This window comes from Calypte anna, chromosome 5A (assembly GCF_003957555.1).
Source record: "Calypte anna isolate BGI_N300 chromosome 5A, bCalAnn1_v1.p, whole genome shotgun sequence".
NCBI classification, from domain to species: Eukaryota; Metazoa; Chordata; class Aves; order Apodiformes; family Trochilidae; genus Calypte; species Calypte anna.
In genome coordinates, this window is record NC_044251.1 from 36,607,209 (window position 1) to 36,625,709 (window position 18,501).

Here is an 18,501-nt window from a genome sequence, read left to right on the forward strand (position 1 = left end):
TGAAGTATGTTCCTGTGTTTGCATCTGGTAACAGAGATGTTTCTTGGGTGTCTCTGAGCACTGCAAAGCCTGCAATAATCTGAGTGCTGCAGAGGAGAGACATTAATATGTGAGCAGCAATTTCTTTCTTTAAAGAAATTGAGGCTGACGCTGATGACAAGAACTCTTCCTTATATGTGGAGATCTCAAGTATTGCTTTTAAGTTCTTCTCTTTGGGCAGCTAGAGGATGTGTAGTGCAACGTTTTCTAACAGGAATTTGAGGATCATTTGGAGAAGGAATCCTCAAGACTTTGTGATGTCAATGAGCTCAGTCAGCTGCCTCACTTGGGCACTGATAGATGAGGGATCAGGAGGAACAGGGGGCTGTTCCTTGCTGAGGTACAGAATTTCTTCAGAAGTTTGTGTAGCTGTAGAGTTGCAGTAGGAAAATGTAGAATCAGGCTTGCATTTGCTATGCCACACCTTAAAAAAGGTATACTTAGTATACTTGAAGATGTAAACTGGAAAACTACCAAATGAGTACTTTTATGCCAAGCAGCTGTATGATTCAAGGTTAGATCTTTGTGACAGCACTAAGTGGGGGACAATTCTACTTGTCATTGTGCCAGCCCAGCAGAGACAGTATCCATAAGGACAGTATCTATTGTTTTTCAATAAAAAAGGATGGCTTTTGTGCTTCTACCCCCCACCAAAAAAAAAAAAAAAAAAGGGGGGGGGGAAGGGTGGCAGCTGAGGCCAATATTAGACAATCTTATGTTTATTAGAAAGAAATCAGCATTTTCTAAAACATCCTTGTTTTCTAAATAAAGACTTATAATGTTATATACCTGGGTCAGAAGGAGTACCTCTAGATACTAAGCCACTAGCAAGCTAATCATTAAGATCTTGGGAACTCTTCTATAGGTGTCTGGTGTTAGAGCAACAAGAAGACTAAAAGATTGTTAGAATTAATTGTTATAGTTGGATTGAATTTATTGAATCCTCACTGTTGCAAACAGTAGAAAGCATTAAGGATGTTAAGGAATGTAATCAGAGCACACAGGCATCCCACCACGGGCCAAGGAATGAATGGTGGCATTTTATTAAAACATCTTGGCTAAAAGAAGCCCAAATACTCTTTTTTTTATACATTTTTTTATATTATTAGTGTTATTATTTTAACATTTCTGTTGTGGTTTATTTTCAGGATGTCTAGACAGTGAGTGAACTGTAACTCTCAGTTGTTTGGAACTAGCTTGGGGATGTGTAGTGACTGGAGAGTTTCTCTGGTCTTTGTGCATTCACCTCCCATCCAGGACACTTTGTTTTCCAGTTTTCACCTTCCTTTTGTTCCAGATGCTCCAAGCCTGCATGCTTATTGTATTTAATTTAAGAATTTGTTCCCATTTATTTTCTAAACACTTAGAATGCCCCAAGAATGCATTCAAATAAGACATAACTGAAGTATTTGTGGTTTTTTACAGGGTTGTGTAATATATTAGACACATTTGGTGATTACTAGGTTTATTAATGTGGTAAAGTTAGCACATGGAGATTTACCTATTTACACATTAATATGGCAATTTGAAATGCCCTGTCAGTAATCCTTAAAAACACCAAAACAAAGTCTTCAGACTTTGATTATAACTGAGAGTTTCTGTGGGTGTGGGTTAAAGAGTTTATGAAGCGATTCTGAAAAGCTCCATAGTATCTTGTAAATGAAAAGCCAGTGTTTCCCAGGTGGCTCTATAAATAAATTTGGGAGATACAGAAGTAAGTAAAGGTATTTTGGGAGCTCCAGGCGTGTTTTTGCACATAATGCTATGGTGAGCTAACAGAGGAAATGAACTTCCTTTTGTTTGCAAAATATAAACCCCTCAAGTTCTAAAGGTTTTTTCCACACTGCTGGGTGAGTTGAGCTACCACGCAGGTTTTTCTTGTTGATCACAGGTTTCCATGTGTGCCACGTCCGTGAACCCTCCTACAAAACCTCAAAGAAGAAAGGCCACAGTTAGCTGCAGACAGCTCATGCAGATGCAAACCAGAGCCTTCTGCTGGGGCAGAATCCAAGGTGCAGGAGAAGAAAGTGTCCTTGTGTAGCTGGCCTGGAGCAGCAAATGCAAAGAGCAGTCACTGATGTGTTTGTGGTATCCTTCCATTCATTGCCCTTTATTTTTTTTTAAATTTGGTTTAATTTACTGTGCAATCTGAAGTCATCTTCCCACAAAGGGAAAGAGTTAGAAAGTTGTCTGTATTAGACAACTATATTAGCTAAGGACCTCCCCTGTTTGTTCCCTGCCTTGCTCATCTTGATCTCAGATTATTTCTGTTCTTTAGGCAACTTGACAGTTACCAGGATGATTTCCAGCTGCCCAGCCTGCCAGTGCAAGCACCAAAGAAACAGGAAACAGTGTTTTTAAATAAATGTTGTTCATCCCCCAGCTGCAGGAATGTTACTGAATGAGTGCTCTAAAAGCACTGTTTGACTTGCTTACATCTTGGGCCCTGTGGCTTCATGCAGCATGCTGAAAAAGGAGAAGTCCTGAGTGAGTCCTGCACAGGGATCTCGTGTTCCCACACCTGCTGAAGTGGTGGTCTTGGAGGACTTGGTGTGACTGAACACTTGGAGGAGCTTGGAATCACTCATGGATTCAGTCAGCCATCAGGAAGGTTTTCATGTGGTTGATAATAAAGCAACTGTATAAGTAGAGTAGTCTAAATATATACTTGGAATAATAAACTATTGCTAATCTCCTGGAAGAAAGGGGTGCTCTGTCATTCAAAGAGTATTTTTTTTCCAGATATTAGACAGCACTTGAGCCTTTTTTTCCCATTATCTACAGTATAACTAAAACAAACCAGCTGACTTCTGAAGGTATGTTAGATAGTTATTCTCAAGGAGAGATGAAAAGTTCTAAACTTTAGAACCCAAGCAGAATTTAGATTTCTAGGAGAGCATCTTATATATATATGTGTGTGTGTGTATATATATATATATATGTACGTATATATTTACACACTATATATATGTGTGTATATGATAGGCATTCTGTTCTGTCAAGATGGTTTCATTATTACACATTTCATAGACAGAATGGGTTTGAAAACCATTGTGTATATTACATCAGCTTTTTAGAGAATGATGCAAAATAGCATTTGCCTTTAGCTTGCCTAAGAAACTCTTTTCTGAGTGCCACTGTCTTCTAATTTGTGTTCCTACCTGCTCCTTGTGGCTGGAGGCATCAGCAGAGGCCAAGGTTTCCCTGTACAGGTAACAGCTCTGTATATGCCAAATGTGGTGCTGTGTGGCTAAACTTGTCCTGCCAGAGATCTTACTCTTTCAGTGTGGCAAACAGAGAGTGGATGTTGTTATCAGTCATTTCCCAGGCAGGGAAAGTGAGGCAAAAAGCTCCCCAGCTGCACATAAGAAATCTGTGGCAGCATCAGATTGGAGCTGAGAACTCCTCCTGCTTCACTCCTGCACTGCACAAGGCTGCTGCTGCTGCTTTGGCCTCTTCTGGAGCTCATAATGTTGCCTGCAGAGATAATTTGTTTTGTTAATTTAATGCTTTGAAGCCCCTGCCAAAGCCTAGAACCCCAGAGGACAGAGAGACAGTCAAGGAGCAGGCAGCCTGTGTATAGGGAATAAGACACATGTGAACAGAACAGGAAGGGTAAAGAGAAGAGCTAAGGCCAGCCAGCCAGGTTGCAATCACAAACCCTTCCCCAGCCCCTTCCTAATTTGCATCAAGCTTTTATGGACATTGGTGGCAGCGAGGGGAATGTGCACCCGGTTTTCAAGAATTCTTGGAAGGAACCAGCCTGAGCTTCCCAAGAGCCCCTGGGGAGAGTGAAGAGAGGCAGCAGAGGAGAAAACAGGAAAATGTTAATTTGAAAGTCAAAGAGGTGACTCCCACTAGGTGTGTATCAGGCAAGAGTAATGCAGGTGTAACCCGTGTGGCCTTCCATGTGCTCCATCAAGGCTAAATTGCAAAGCCAGGGCTTGTGTAGGGATGGCAAGTAGACACCAAGGCCCCAGAGTCCAATATTCCTACAGCAGAAAGACTCAGAGAGGCTTCATAGCTCCAAAATGTGCTGGAGACGAAACTGTTGGGTGGGAGACTGAAGTACTGTGCTGCAGGAGACTGATGGGTTGTGATGAATCTTCCCAAGACCCAGCAGGAAACCACTTAGAGGAGGAAAAGTCAAAGGAGTTGTGAACAACAAATGCCAGAGGAGCAGCAGCATAGAGACAGCCAGTGTTGGAGGCAAGAGGTCTGAGGAAGCGGTGCTGGTTGGGAGTCAGCTGTCACCCATGGTATTTGATGATGCTGATGGTGCCCTGCAACATGATCTCTGTTTACATTTCAATGGATTCATTTGGAAAACGCAGTGGTAGGATTCCAGCCAGCTCTGTTCAACCAACTTTGTTTCCCTTGCTAATGAGCTCTGGTGGAAGGCAAGAACAGGCAACCAGCTGCTTGTGCTGGTCCAACAGGCGCAGGGGGCCGTCGTGAAAGTGGAGCTGGAGTTTGTGCTTAGCTCAACTTCTCTCCTTGGGTGAGGATTATTGCCAAACTCTGCCCTCAGACCTCTTCATGGTTTGCACCTGTGTGCATGTGTCATGTTACTGGAGCACAAACTGTCCCAGCAAAAACGGAAGAACATCTCCTCCAGCCACCCGTTCTGCACAGACTGGTGCCTTGCAGCTGGGGAACCCCAAATTGGGACCTACTTGAGTTAAGGTCAAGGCAGCTCAGGAGCCAGGGCAGTGCCTGTGTCAGCCACACAGCTTCACAAAATATTGCTGCCTGCAGCATGGGGCTCAACCTCAAGTGATTCAGGTTTAGAGCAAAAGGCAGAAACCTGTTCAGAAAGAGTCTGAGGGCTGGAAAGGCCAGGATGTGATCCCGAGTAGCCACAAGTTGAATGGGGGGGTCTTTGAAGCTAAAGCAATCTTAGTGGGTTTTTATTTGTGTGCTTTTGTCCTTAAAACCACAGGGGAGAGCATTAACAGGCTGGGGCACGGATAGGAAGGAGATGGCATGAACTGAGACCAAGGAGCAAACAGAGGCTGTCACCTCCTGATGGCTGTGGCAGCAACTTGAGTCTGCTCTGTTTCTGCATGGATTTTAAAAATTGTTGTAGCTCCTAATACCACATTGGTGGTGAGGCATGTGCAGGAGCCAGGGCTGTGCTTGGTTGCCATTCTAAGTTATGTAAGAAGAGATGATGAACCAAGTTGGTTTCATTTCAGTTAAGTTTGATAAACCCAGGGAGCTTCCCTGCCAGGTTGGTTTGGTTATGAGCACTTCAGTTAAAAATCCCTTTAAGGTCTCAGAAACCAGGGTTGGTCTTAATTGACTGTGGTCATCAAAGCTTCTACCATGGGAATGTTGAAGATGTTTAGTACACATTTAGGCTTTCCCCAAACCCTGGAAAACACTTGAAAAAATGGAATAAAAGCTAATACCTTCTGCAAAATCTTAACTGGGAGGAAAGGTCATATTGTCATATTTGTCTCATATTCTTGACTAACAAAGGGGAGAAAACCTCCTTGCCATGGCAGACCTCACCTCTTGAGATGCTCTCAGGCAGAGTGAGGGCAGCTGTTGCCCTTTCACAAAATTTTACACATCTCCTGGTGTAACATTGCTTCTGAACGCTTTGTAATATTTATACAATATTTATATATTACAAAGCTTTGTAATAAAATTATACTGTGGGATGTCTGGGGTGTACCAGCAGATGAAAGGCTGCCAGAGCAATTCCGAGGCATTTGGAACTCATCCCCAGTGCCAGTAGCACACAGGAACCTTCACTGAGGACACTGCACTGGCAGAAGACTGACAGAAGGTGTTGGTGGTGTCACTGTACCACTTGCACTATGGACCTGCTTCAAAATGTGCTTACTGAAATGGGTTTTCTTAGCCCTGGGATGCTGGAAAAGCTGGCAGCTCTCTCAGAGGCACAAATACTTGTAAAAAAAAAAAAAACCACCAAAACGTCAACACTAACTATTGTGAAAATAATCCTCTTTTTAAGGGCACTTTCAGTGTTGTGTAAACGTGGTGTCAGTGGCTGGATTTTACCTTTATAGACTATGTAAGAGAAAGTACAGACAGTAGCTTTCGCAACCACTTCTCTGTTCACTTGGTTGCCTTGATAGCAGCACATCATGAAAGCAGTGAAAGCTCTGAGCGGATGCTGGAGGGGTTTGATGAGTACCAAAAGAGCAGCTTATGTAAAGGGGTAGTGGGGCAATTACCAAAGCAATTGCCGAGAAAGATGCCAGAAGTGTTAGCAAAGAATCTCCCCATGTATGACATGACCCAGAGCAAGAGACCTGGTTTCACCTTCCAGAGCAGAACCAGGTGCTTCACCTGGGCCAAGAAGATGATCCATCATTATTTAAGCAACTACTCCAAAAATATCTTTGTGTTGCTGTCTCCTGCTGCCCACTGCCACGCTGGGAGAGGATCAGCACTCACTGGGTTCAATAAGGAACTAAAGGAAAGGTAGCACCTCAAATCTGGCTTTCTGAAGATGTCTGTCTGCTTGCAGTGTATTGTTTCCATTTGTATAGCTTGGGCTTATAATTTTATTATTATTTATCAGGAAAAGCTTGAGAAGTTACAATGACTTGGTTTACCCTGGGACATGCAGAGGACCAGAATCTAGCAGAGGATGGCACAGGGAATAGTTCTTTCCTCCTTAGAATGCTGCATAAACACCTGAAGGTTTTTCACTTGCCTTTGTAACTCAGCTGAGAGCAGCAGGAACAAACTTATCTTTAAACACATACATGTGGATTTCATTACTAAATCTAAAATGTGTTAAAGAACGACAAAGTTATTGGAGAAAATGATCTTGAGGAAGAAAGACATAAGAAATAAGCAATTCACAGGAAAACTAGGAGATGAAATTTGCCTGCTAAATCGTGGACTGTGCACTGCAGTCACTGTGCATTGTTTTTACAGTCCAGCACATTTAGGCTTCTCTATGTGTTTTTTCCCCCATTTCATCCTAAGTTAAGGGCTGCAAAGAAGCAGTTCTGGTTAAGTTAAAAAGATCAGAGAAAGAGGTGGTATTTCTAGAGGAGAGGTATTTTTCACTTTCTGGGAATGTTTGAGAACTCTGCTTGCAGCAGTATTGGCCCTGGTTCCTCTCTCTTGTTTATATTTTGAATTTTCAAGTCACATACTACATTATGCCAAGTGACAGAAGGGAAAATGTCTGTGTGGAGCAGAGTCATGCTTCCACGGGGAATTGGCTTCCTTGGCAGATCAGTGTTTTCAGGCACTAGTGACCCTCTGAGTGAGAAACAGGAGGAAGAAAGATGAGCCAGATTCTTAGACAGGCATGCGCAATTAAACACATTTACACTTGTAAGGAATTATTTATATTTCTCTCCTGAACAGCTTGAGCCTGCTGTAAGCTTGTTTAGTAGCCACACAGGTTGCTGCCCTCTTCAAGGGCTTGTTTAGCTTGACTTTCTAGCAGTGATGTAGCCCCTGACAGTGTAGAATGGATTTTGGCCAGCTGCAAGGAATGCACCATAGTTACAAGTTAATGGGGGAAAAAACATGAGTTAAATGTAGGATATGCATCTACTGCAGGATCTACATGAGCAAGAAACCAAGAGGCTGAGTGTGCTAACCCAAGGCTTCTGGCAGTGACAGCTTTGGGCCATGATTACAATTGGCATTTTCATATGAACTTTCTCTCCCAGGTAAAGTTTGCAGCACAGTACACACGGCCCATTGCTTCCTCGTACAGAAAACTTCAGCAGAAATTACATAGTGGCTCATGACTTGGCTTACATTTGAATTCAGCATTCTGGGTGAGGAATAACTGATTTTAAGGAGTAACTGATTTTCTCCAGCTTCCCAGATGAGAAGGCAAGTATACATGCATATACATGTGTCTGACTGTAAGCAGACAAAATGTTCCATGGGTGCTTTTGTGGATTTTGAAAAACTCAGTGAAAAAGCTGAAATGGCACAGCTGTGGTAAAAAATGGCAAAAAAAAAGAGGCAAGAAGTGGATACAATTTTGTGGTTCATAGTTTATTTGAAAAAGCTGTGAGGGGGTCAGTACAAGCAGTCCTAAAATCTTTCTTCTGGATTAAAGAACCAAAACACGACCCGATATACTAGCAACTACAGAAAATGTTGATACATTTGGGGTTTTTTTTATGTAATATTGATTTTTTCTGAGCACAGACCCATCATCTCAAGAAACTCTTTGGCTGTGTACACCAGTCAATGACACTTAGTTCCATTAGTGGGAAAATGGACATAACCTCCTAGGGAATCTCTCATGAAGGAAACAGCAGCTGTTGGAAGACTGGCAGAAGAGAGTCTCATCTCTTACTCAAACTTGTTACAGATTTTGAACAGCAATGTATTCTGTTTAACCACAGAAAAACTACTCCAAGAGGATGTTTCCATTATATGCGTGTGTGTTATAAAAAATATCATTGCTGCAACCCAAATGCTGGTGAGAGACCTGTAAAATCTCTAGTTTCACAGTTCTTGCCTTCTGGGTCTCTCTGAAATGAACAAATAGAGAATTCAGGGACAAGATGCCTAGTGGTAAAGTGACAGAGTACAATGAACATAGTACACAACATTGTACACAGTATCTTAAAATACAATGAAATTTGTCTTAAAAATAGTTAAAAAAAAAACCCAAACAACAACCCATATTATAAAGAATATTAGAACTGTAAATAACTTCAGTTTAGGAAACAGTAATGACTTGATGGGTTTGGAAGTGGGACCAGTCAACTGTATCCTTAATGCAAATAAGCATTCAAGAGCCACTAGGTGTTTTCTACATTGGTATTTTGGAGGAAAATGTCCTGTGACATTCTGCTGTTGTCTATTAAGCTTCCATGAATCCAAGAGGTTCTGGTTGCTGAAGGCACACAAGGATAGCTAATGCCAGACTAGCTTGCACTTAGCCCAACATGCAGTGGAAAGTGGGCTAAAGTAGCTGAGATCAAGCCTATTATTCAGTGGAGAAAAGTTTTAAACCAAGATGAAGCACACTCCCAAATTTCCTTTCTCTCAGGACAAAACATCCTTGACATTGTTTTTAAGACTTAATAGAAACTATTTGACAGGATTTGCAGCCAAAGTAGTTCCTTTGTTGCTTTTTTTAGGAAAAAAAGATGAGATGGAAGTGGATCCTTGACACATGCAGGGTCAAGTCTCAAGCTGGCACTGCTGCTACTTCACATGGGCCTTGGAAGAGCCCTGGACTCTTGGAATGCCCTGGATAAGCCCTGGTTTAGCACAACTGCTGTTTGCCACGGCTGCAGGGGAATCAGGCTGAGCCATACACCTGTGGCATACATCTCCTGAACATCAGCTGAAGTAGAGAAAAGGAACACCAACTCCTGCAGATTCTGCCACCATCCTGAGCAAGGACTGGCTCTGAGCACTTGGGTGAAATCCAGTCATCCTAAGCAATACCACCTGTCTCCAAAAAGTACTTGTTCTCGAGGAAAAGAATAAATGTGCAAAGATTCCCAGAAACAGAGGGATTGCACAAAGGACTTTCAGGCTTGATGATCAAGGACCTGCCCGTGGCAGCTGTCACCAGTCCTCCTGCAACTCTGGATGGATCAGCAATGTAAGGTGTGCCCCACTCCACATCCATTCCAAACAACACAAGGATCCAGGCTATGAAGAGTCACCACACAGGACTGATTCGGGATAAACTGCTGTGTGGCTAGATCAGAGTTCCCACCTGCAAGAAGCAGACTGGCTTTGGATTCCAGAAATAAGTCTGTTGCATGGGAAATGTGAGCCATCCTATTCAGCACAGTTTGTAAAAGTAGCAGCCATCTGTTGGGGTTTATAGAAGGCTGAGAAACACAGGATGTTTACTTTTTTTTTTCAGATGTGCAGTGGATGTGCCTTGTATGAGTAGACTTGCTACAGTACTAATAAAACAACTGGGATGCTAAGCTCAAAAGAAAAAGCTTGTTTTATGTAGTAAAACTGAACTTAAGCAAGACAGAAAGCATTACAAATACAGATGCACACATGCATACACATAATAAAGCAAAGGTCAGCAGAAAATGGGCCAGACAGAATATGGGAACAAATACAGCAGTAACTTTGAGACTGAATTGCCTGCTTTCCCATGTGCTTTACAGAAATCACTCCCAAAAGAAATAATCTACAAAAGGAAAGACAAGGAAGAGTCCACGTTCAAAATAAACCTACAAGGGAAATTTATGAGCTGGGATTAATTTAATAAACTCTCCAAAAGGGGATTAGGCATTAGTGACAAAACTGAAATGTGGGTGCATACAGTGTGAATCCAAACCCTCTAAGGATGAGACAAAGCATTTCTGTACCATTGACAGTGAGAACCAACACCACATAAGACACTTGGGAGAGAAGTGGGCTCAGGTGTCAACTACACAAAAATGTCAACCCCAATGTGAAGAACTTCATGCTGCTGTAAATGCTAAGCACCAAAGGGGAAAAAATTCCCATGAGAATTCAGAGGACGCAAGCAGAATTCTGGAGATCTAAGAGAACAAATCCAAGAAGCAACCGAAGACACAGATGGAGATGCTGGCAAACAGCATTAGCAACAGCTAAAGTTGTTTTTGCCAACAAAAGAAAAAAGTTAAGCAGAGTAAATCAAATAAAATTAAACATCTAGCAGCAATAGATGCCCTACTTTTGTCTGCAAATGTCTTTCCCTGAGTTTTTTCTTCCACAGGAGGTAATGAGTATTTTTTTGAAATCTCTGCTGAAAGCAGACTACCTTACTTGTATTTCTTCCTAATGGCTTGAATAAGCAGATAACATTTCAGATTACAAATGTTTTTGCAACTAAAATGAAATAAAGAATTCTGTATACAGGACATTCTGGTTGATATATCCTGTAGATGATCACCAGCAGGATGATGATCACCACCAGCACTAGATGGTATTTTTCTTGAAGAAACAACCTGAATGGGATGACAGGCAATGGTACCATATGAAAGCTTTGGCGTGTATGTTTGTTGTAACTCTGTCAGTTTGTTAAACACAAAGCTCTACTGGGGAACAGAAGGCAAGTTGAATTGCTTAATATATGTATCAAAACAGTTTGCTAAGTGCAGTGCTATCAGGAATTACGAAAATAATCTCTAAAGCACATCCAAATTAGAATGGCTGTCTGCAGTTCCCTGGAACATCCCAAAGAAAAATAGCTGGGTCACTTTGGGAAAAGGCCTGAGATGGGTTTCAGTGGGTGCTGTATTACATTTGATGTGATCAGAACGGTTTGAATGTCAAGGAATGAAATTCTGGATCAAAAATAGTATACTTTGCAAGAAAGTCTGGTAACTTAGAAAAGATGTTCTATGTAGAAGATGAAGAAAATTTATTTTCACATTTTTCAGGACATGGCTTACATAATATTTTAAGACGCTGAATGAAGCTGCAGTGAGTATTCAAGAAAAGAACCTAAAATCATAATGTGAATTTGACCTGGGTATAAATCAGCAAAAGTAAGAGCTGTGAATTTTAAAACTGTATTCAAGCAGGCATTGAAGAGCTGCCCAGGAGCATCGCACCCAGAAGCTACAGGATGGTGATAGAATTTCAAGAACTAACTCTACAAAGACTAAAAAAATGTCTCAACAGCCCATCTTCAAACTGCAAGACACTGAAATTATTCTCAGACAAACCTACAGGGAAGAACTTGTTTGAGAGGCTCGTTAGTCATTTCTGTACTAAAAACTTTCAGCACCAGTGTCATTGTCCAGTGCATTTTTGATGACTTTAACCCATGACGTAGATGCTCACCTACAGAACTGCAGTTAGAGATTAATGTTATCAGAGGTAGGAGCTCACCTAGAAATACACATATTAAAACTAAACATGACTCAGAAGTGCACAATTCCATTGAATATTTATTTATTCAAGATGAGTGAACAGCCTATGTGAGATGATTATTTTTTATCTGAACTGAAATGGCTCAAGTGGGAGCCACAGTTTCTTTGACTGTACTAAATATAGCTTAAGATGAAGTTTCCAGAGGTGTCTGCTGATGCTGCTTGGTGCCTCAGCAAATCATGTTTTTAACTTCTCCTTGCATCTTCTTAAAAAGGAAAAGCTCATTTCTATTTTTGATCCCTCATTCAAGTCTTGGTTATTGATTCTTTCTATAAATTCTTCCAGGACCCACCTGACACTGGATAATGTTGAAAATTCTCTTTAGTGTGAGGACTGGATAGCGTGTCAAAGAAGCCACTTTATAATGATGATATGCTGAATCTTATCATAACACATCACAGATTTTACATTGGCTCAAATTGTTCTATATTTACAGAGTAATCTTACCCTAAATCTGGTGTTTAGACTTCTCTGTGAAACAGATTTTAAAAGTTGATAGTGGTGCATATTTATTCAGTGGCAGATAAGCTCCAAACTCATTAATGTGTTGTATATGTAATGTATGTTGCAGTTATGGTAGCCTGCTCAAGTACGAGCACAATTTCATGTCCTTGGTGCTCTTAGGCATCTGTTTTTAAATTTTTTTTCAAAACTTGTTCATACCTTTTGCCTCTACAACAGGATATAACAGCTTGTAATACTCCACCTTGCGAGATAACACAAGAACAGATAATACAAATAAGTTCTAAAAAAATGAGTCAGTCGTTCACCCATCCCCATTCCATGGAAGATCCTGACAGACCTCTGAAATTCAGCCTGAAGTATTTTTTTCTGAGCTCAAGATCCCCAGAGCAGGAATTGCACCACGCCACCTTATTCCTTGTTCTTCTCTATATTCTCTTTTCTAAATACAGATCACACCAAATTAGACAGAATGAAAGATAAAGGATATATTCTTACAACCTTTCTTTTCCTATCTTTCCTATTCCACCAGGATCCATAGAGATTCCTAGATCCAGTGCATCCCTCCAGTAATGCCCCTACTGATGCTCTCACCAGCCAGGGACCTGGCAGCAGCACTGACTGCTGTGCACCCACTGTCCATGGGTGACCAGGGGTGGGTGTAGAGGGGACTACTCTGTTTTGCTCAGTGGGAGGGCACTCCTGCTCACGCAGCAGACTCCCAGAATTGTGATTAGACCCTTGGCTAATGCTCAGCCACTTGGCTCCAAGTAGCTTTGCTCCTGATGTCTCTTAACAAGTTGTTTAAAAGCACTGTGGAAGTGCCCTCGGCACCTGTACACTGCTCAGCGTTGTACCACAAACTCTGGAATCCATTAGGACTTATATTTTTAATTTATTTAAAGGTTCCCCCTGATGCTATGCAGTCCCTACAACGCTGAGCTGAGCCACAGACAATGGAACACTTTCATTAGCTGTAAAATGAAACCTTAAAATTTAAAAGTATCTAATAGCTTAAAGCTGTACCATGAGATGAAGAAGATAAAGCAAGCTGAGAAAAATACAACACAAATACTTGCTTGCTCTCTTTTATCATGATGAGAACAAGGTATCTCTGCCTCAGCCTACTCCATCCTCAAGGTCCCTTTTACCTGGGGAAAATCAGGTTTTAATCAACTGCTGCCATAACCATGAGAGATGCACCTCCCTTGGGAGGGAGCTGGTAGGTTCTTCACCAGAGATGTGGCAATGCTCCGTAAGAGGAGAAGTTCATGCACTTGGAAGCACTGTGGACATCTTAAGCACCCACTGGTATTCTAGATGTTTAGTTTGGGTTTGGGTGTGATGATGTAGGTAGCTGAGCCACAGTAAAGGATGCTCATCTGAAGAGGATCATACAGTATATACATTGGCTTATAACCCATTAGATGCAGAGATAATGGAAACAAAACTTGATCACAAAGTGAAGTGGAAGCAGACAGTTGTTTCACTTTGTATTGAGGTATAACCCAGCAGCACAGAGAACAACAGGACACAGGGGCTCTGCTTTCCACTCAGGTGCCAGAGGCAGCCCCAGGGGCAGATGCCTGGGGAGAGAAGTGGGGGGAACACTGGAACCTTCAGAGGCAGTTGGGGAGTGACAGTTGGAGAGAGGAGGTTGGCCAAGGAACACAGCAAGAAGGCAGAGGTAAACAGAGAAGGAAAATTAACAAAAAAATTCAGAAAACTAGGCTTAAAGGAGTGCCTGAAGGCACGTTAAAACACCGGGGGAGGGGGACAATGTATGAACAAAAATGTGAATTTGGGAATTAAGTGAAAGCAGTGTTTCACTGCTAGAAGTGCTAGAAGGAGGCAGCAAGCCAGCTACAGAGGCGAGGAAGCTCCTACTTATCTTGCCATGTTGACTACAGAAACAGACTTCAAATGACACAGCATCTATAAACAGAGAGGAAGAATTAGTTCCCATTTGGGTAGTTGTGTCTATGACCCTAAAATCCCTGCCCCACATGCACCAGGAATTCAGCTCCTGAGGGCACTGACAGTGTTCCTGCATAGTTGATACAAGGAGGAGTGGTAGGTGAAGAACTTGTTTGTTATTACAGAACTCTGTACTGTGATTATAAATGTTGCCTGAGAGTTGGACATGGCATTCCTCCCCAAAATGTAAACCAAACAAATGAGAAGTCAATTGCAAGGTAAACAGACTAAACAGAATGTTTTTTCCTTACAATTGAACTTGATTCAAAAGTAAACACCAAATCTCAGATTGTGCTGTTTCAATCAAACTGATGGAGCCGGACAGTTCCTTTGATGCAGTATTCCACTGTGTTCATTTTTGTTAAAAGATGTGTCAGAAAAGCCTTGTTCACATGCTGATTTGCCTCTTCAAACAGCACTGCTGCTTCCTCCATAACACTTTCTCCTTCTGGTCTTTTTCCTGCTGGTCTGAATAATTAGTTCTCTGGGGAGATCAAGCCTTTTCTTGCTTACTAGTATTTGAGCAGGGAATATCAACTAATCCCATGATAATGCTCCTTTTGACATACAGGAGATCCTTTATGGAGCATTATGTGACCCTCACTATAGACAAATACAAGTCAGATGTGCTATTTACAAGCTCCTACTAGACCCATTTATGTTCATCACTCAGTGAAGCAGGACTTCCACAGTGGTATCCATGTAGCATTCTGGTCTGGTAAGCTGCTGGTAAGGAGCAGAATGCCAGTGTGGATGTCAGCTCCATATTCCTGCAGATGGTCCATAGTGGAACTTCAGTCACACACACACAAAAAGAGTGAAGTGGCACAAATCTGAGTCACTGGTACAGAATCTCTGCTTTGGAGGACTCTTGAATGCTGTTCTGGCTGTTTGGGTGATAACAAGGACAGTGTCTACCTGGTGAGGAGCTGGGCCTGAGAATTCCTTTCTAAGCTATTTTTAAAAATGCCTTTTCCAGGACAGTAAGGCAGTATAAGTTTTAAAAAGGGTGGGCTTGTCTTGTGCTTTTGGTGGCAGTGGAAAAACAGGGATCAAAAGAACTTGGGATCGCTTGTAGATCTTCAGGCAGGGCTATAGGTACTGAATGCATGCATATTTTTATATATATGCCTACACATTTGTGAGATGTTGGTCAAGAGAATTTTATCTGAAAACTGTTAATTTTTATTCTTGCAAATTGATATTACATATATTTGTAGAATCACACATAAAAATACATACAGATAAACATTATAAAATATCTGCATACTACTTCTCCATCTCTGCTTGGGACTCACATAATAATTTTTAAAGTTGCAATTTTTACAAAATACAGACTACACAGAATAGGAGGACAAGTGACAGTGCTCCTTCAAAATATGAGCAGTTCTACATTGATATCTTATGTTGTGGCCTTAAATCTCATAGATGGACACTTTACAGACCAATGCAGACAGAATAAAGCAACCTGGAAAAAAAAGGGAAGCCACTGCTGTAAACTCTACTGGCCAAGTGATAAAGAAAAGGTAAGACTTCTCCTTACTCACTGATAAAGCCTGTATTTTTCTTGAATTGTTGCCACAAAACATTACTTGATACAAAACATATCATAAAAACACTTCACACACATTGAAATGGACAAAATATACCAGACAATGCATTTTTCATATATGAAATTAACCAGCTGAGTGCATCATTTACCAGCTTGTTCAACTATACTGAAGAACTTATTCTAAAGCTATTAATACAAAACCAGAATGAAAAGCAAAAAAAAACCCTGTGTGCACAGGATAGTGGAACTGGGCAGCAGTCTTGATTTTTTTATCCCTTTCATGGATGTTATAATGAATACCTGAACCACATTCTTCAGTTTTAGATTTCTAGTGCTTTGCATAGATGGTTTTCTTTTCATACTGGGAAGACCAAATTAGAACTGTGTAAAACTACATGCTCAACTTGACCCAAAAAGCCAGCTCATCCATCAGATTGGGCCAGAGCTTCCCTTCTGCAGGGTATGCTACCAATAACCCTGTGAGCTGCTCATTGCACTCTTCAGTCCAGATCAAATGAAGCACCCAGAGCAGTGAATAAATCTGAGTATTAAAGTACATTAGTGACAAACACAACTGACAGAATTAAGTACACACAACAAAAAGATGTGTACCTGTGCCTTCTGTCCCTCACTGACAGGAACAACAGGAAGTTGTTTTGGTCACATTTCACCATATATTGGTATAACTCCCCTCCCAACATACACTCTTGTTATCAACCCTTGCTTGCATTGCAATTATTATAGATGGTTTAAGTTCGTTCAAGTGAATTTAAAGTTTTACATATTTACAAGCTGCTCCCCTGAACCAAAACAACCATTCTGTAACCACGGCACAGGTCAATTTAGTTTTGTTTTTTAAAGAGTCCTTATGAGAAATGCAATCTATTTATAAAGTATGTCAAATTCCAGTTTTCTAGCTTAAAATCATGTGAAATTCTATTTTTAAGTATGTCCTGAGTGCCTGACTGTCCACCACCTGTTCAGCAATAAAAATGAAGGGATAGTGTTTAGGGCTGTTGCAGTAAAACACTTCTCAAGTACCATTACTGCCTACTTGAAGGAGAAAGAACTGGCTTGGTAGGTCAGAAAAATTGTGACTATGTCACAATGACTCAAAAGTACTTGTATTGGCACGTGTAAACTGGAATGTAGTCTGTGAGAGGTATGATAGGAGGTGCTGGTGTTGAGGTCTTAAAGGGTAGTACTGTGTTCAGTGTCAGCTGCTGCAGCTCACAAAAAGATGTGAATGATTTTGAGAGAACATAGGGGGAAGAAATAAGCATCTTGAGAAGGTTAGAACTGTGACACACAAGGAAGGATTGAAATGAAGTAGAATTGATTAGTCCATAGGTAAAAAGATTTAGGGGAGATGTATTTCTTAAGATATGGAAGAGGCATACTGAGATATCAACAGACAAAACCATTCACATCCATTAGTTATACCTCAGTAGCAGTGAGCTTTTATTTTCACCAGTGTTCGAGGTTCCTCAGTTTGAGCTTGATCAGAAAACTTATACAGCTGAGCATCAGCAATTTTGAAAGTGGATCCACAACAGTTTCTATCATTCTAAATTTTAGAGTCTGCCACAGTCCCAGCTCCTCCATTACGCCAACTTTGGTATTTTAATACTTTTAGGGTAAGATGAGCATCGGTATCCTTTGTAGGATTAGAAATACAGAGAGTTCAGACATAGAAGATAGATGACTGACCCATTAGAGTGACCAGCTCTCAAACTGCCCTTGAACTAATTTTCTAAATTAAAATACTCAGAGGGTTTTGGTCATATCAACACAGGAGGAGTGCAGCTCATGAGAGCAAATTATTTATTTCTTCCATAAATACAGGGGAAACAGTAGATAGTTTTTTAAAATACAATAGCCAGATTAACAAAATTAATTGTACTTTTTTTGAAAAACCAACCAAAAAGCCACCAAACATCAAGGCATCAAGTAAAGAAAATAATACAAATTTTTGTGATACTTAGCAACAATATCTACAAGCACTCTTGTGCTGGCCGCTATACGTACAAATACACTTTAGAAAAAGTAAAAAGGCGGAAAATTATTTAGCCAGCCAGCTAAAGAAACGCGAGGACGAGGGTTGCAGGAACCCTGTTGCCGAGAAGCAAGCCACTCCTCCCCGCCTCTCCATGCGGCGCAGAAGGAACCCGCGGGCCGTGCCTGAGGCGGTTCGGTCCCTCAGGCGGCCCCGCAGCCTCCCGCAGAGCCAGACCGGCCCCAGGGTCCTCCGGCCCACAGCCCTCCCCGGAAAGGGGGCTCTGAGCCCCCCTTAAGAGGGCCCAGTGCATCAGGAGCGGGAATTTACCTCCGCATTAGCAGGGTTTTACCTCAGCACTGCCGGGTTTTTTACCTCAGCTGATGGGCTTCGCTCTGGCGGCGGCCGCCGTTCGTCCACCTCGCCCCCAGCGGAACGAGAAAGGCGCAGGCGATGACGAGCCGTCCGCCACCGTTACCGCGAACCCCCTCGTCCGCCGCCACCGCCTCCTCCTTCCCCCGGCAGCACTCCCCTTTCCCGGCTGTCCCGGCGGCGGCGGCGGGCGCCAATGAGGCGGCGCGTCCCGGCGGCAGGCTCCAGTGGGCGGGTGCGGGGGGCGGGA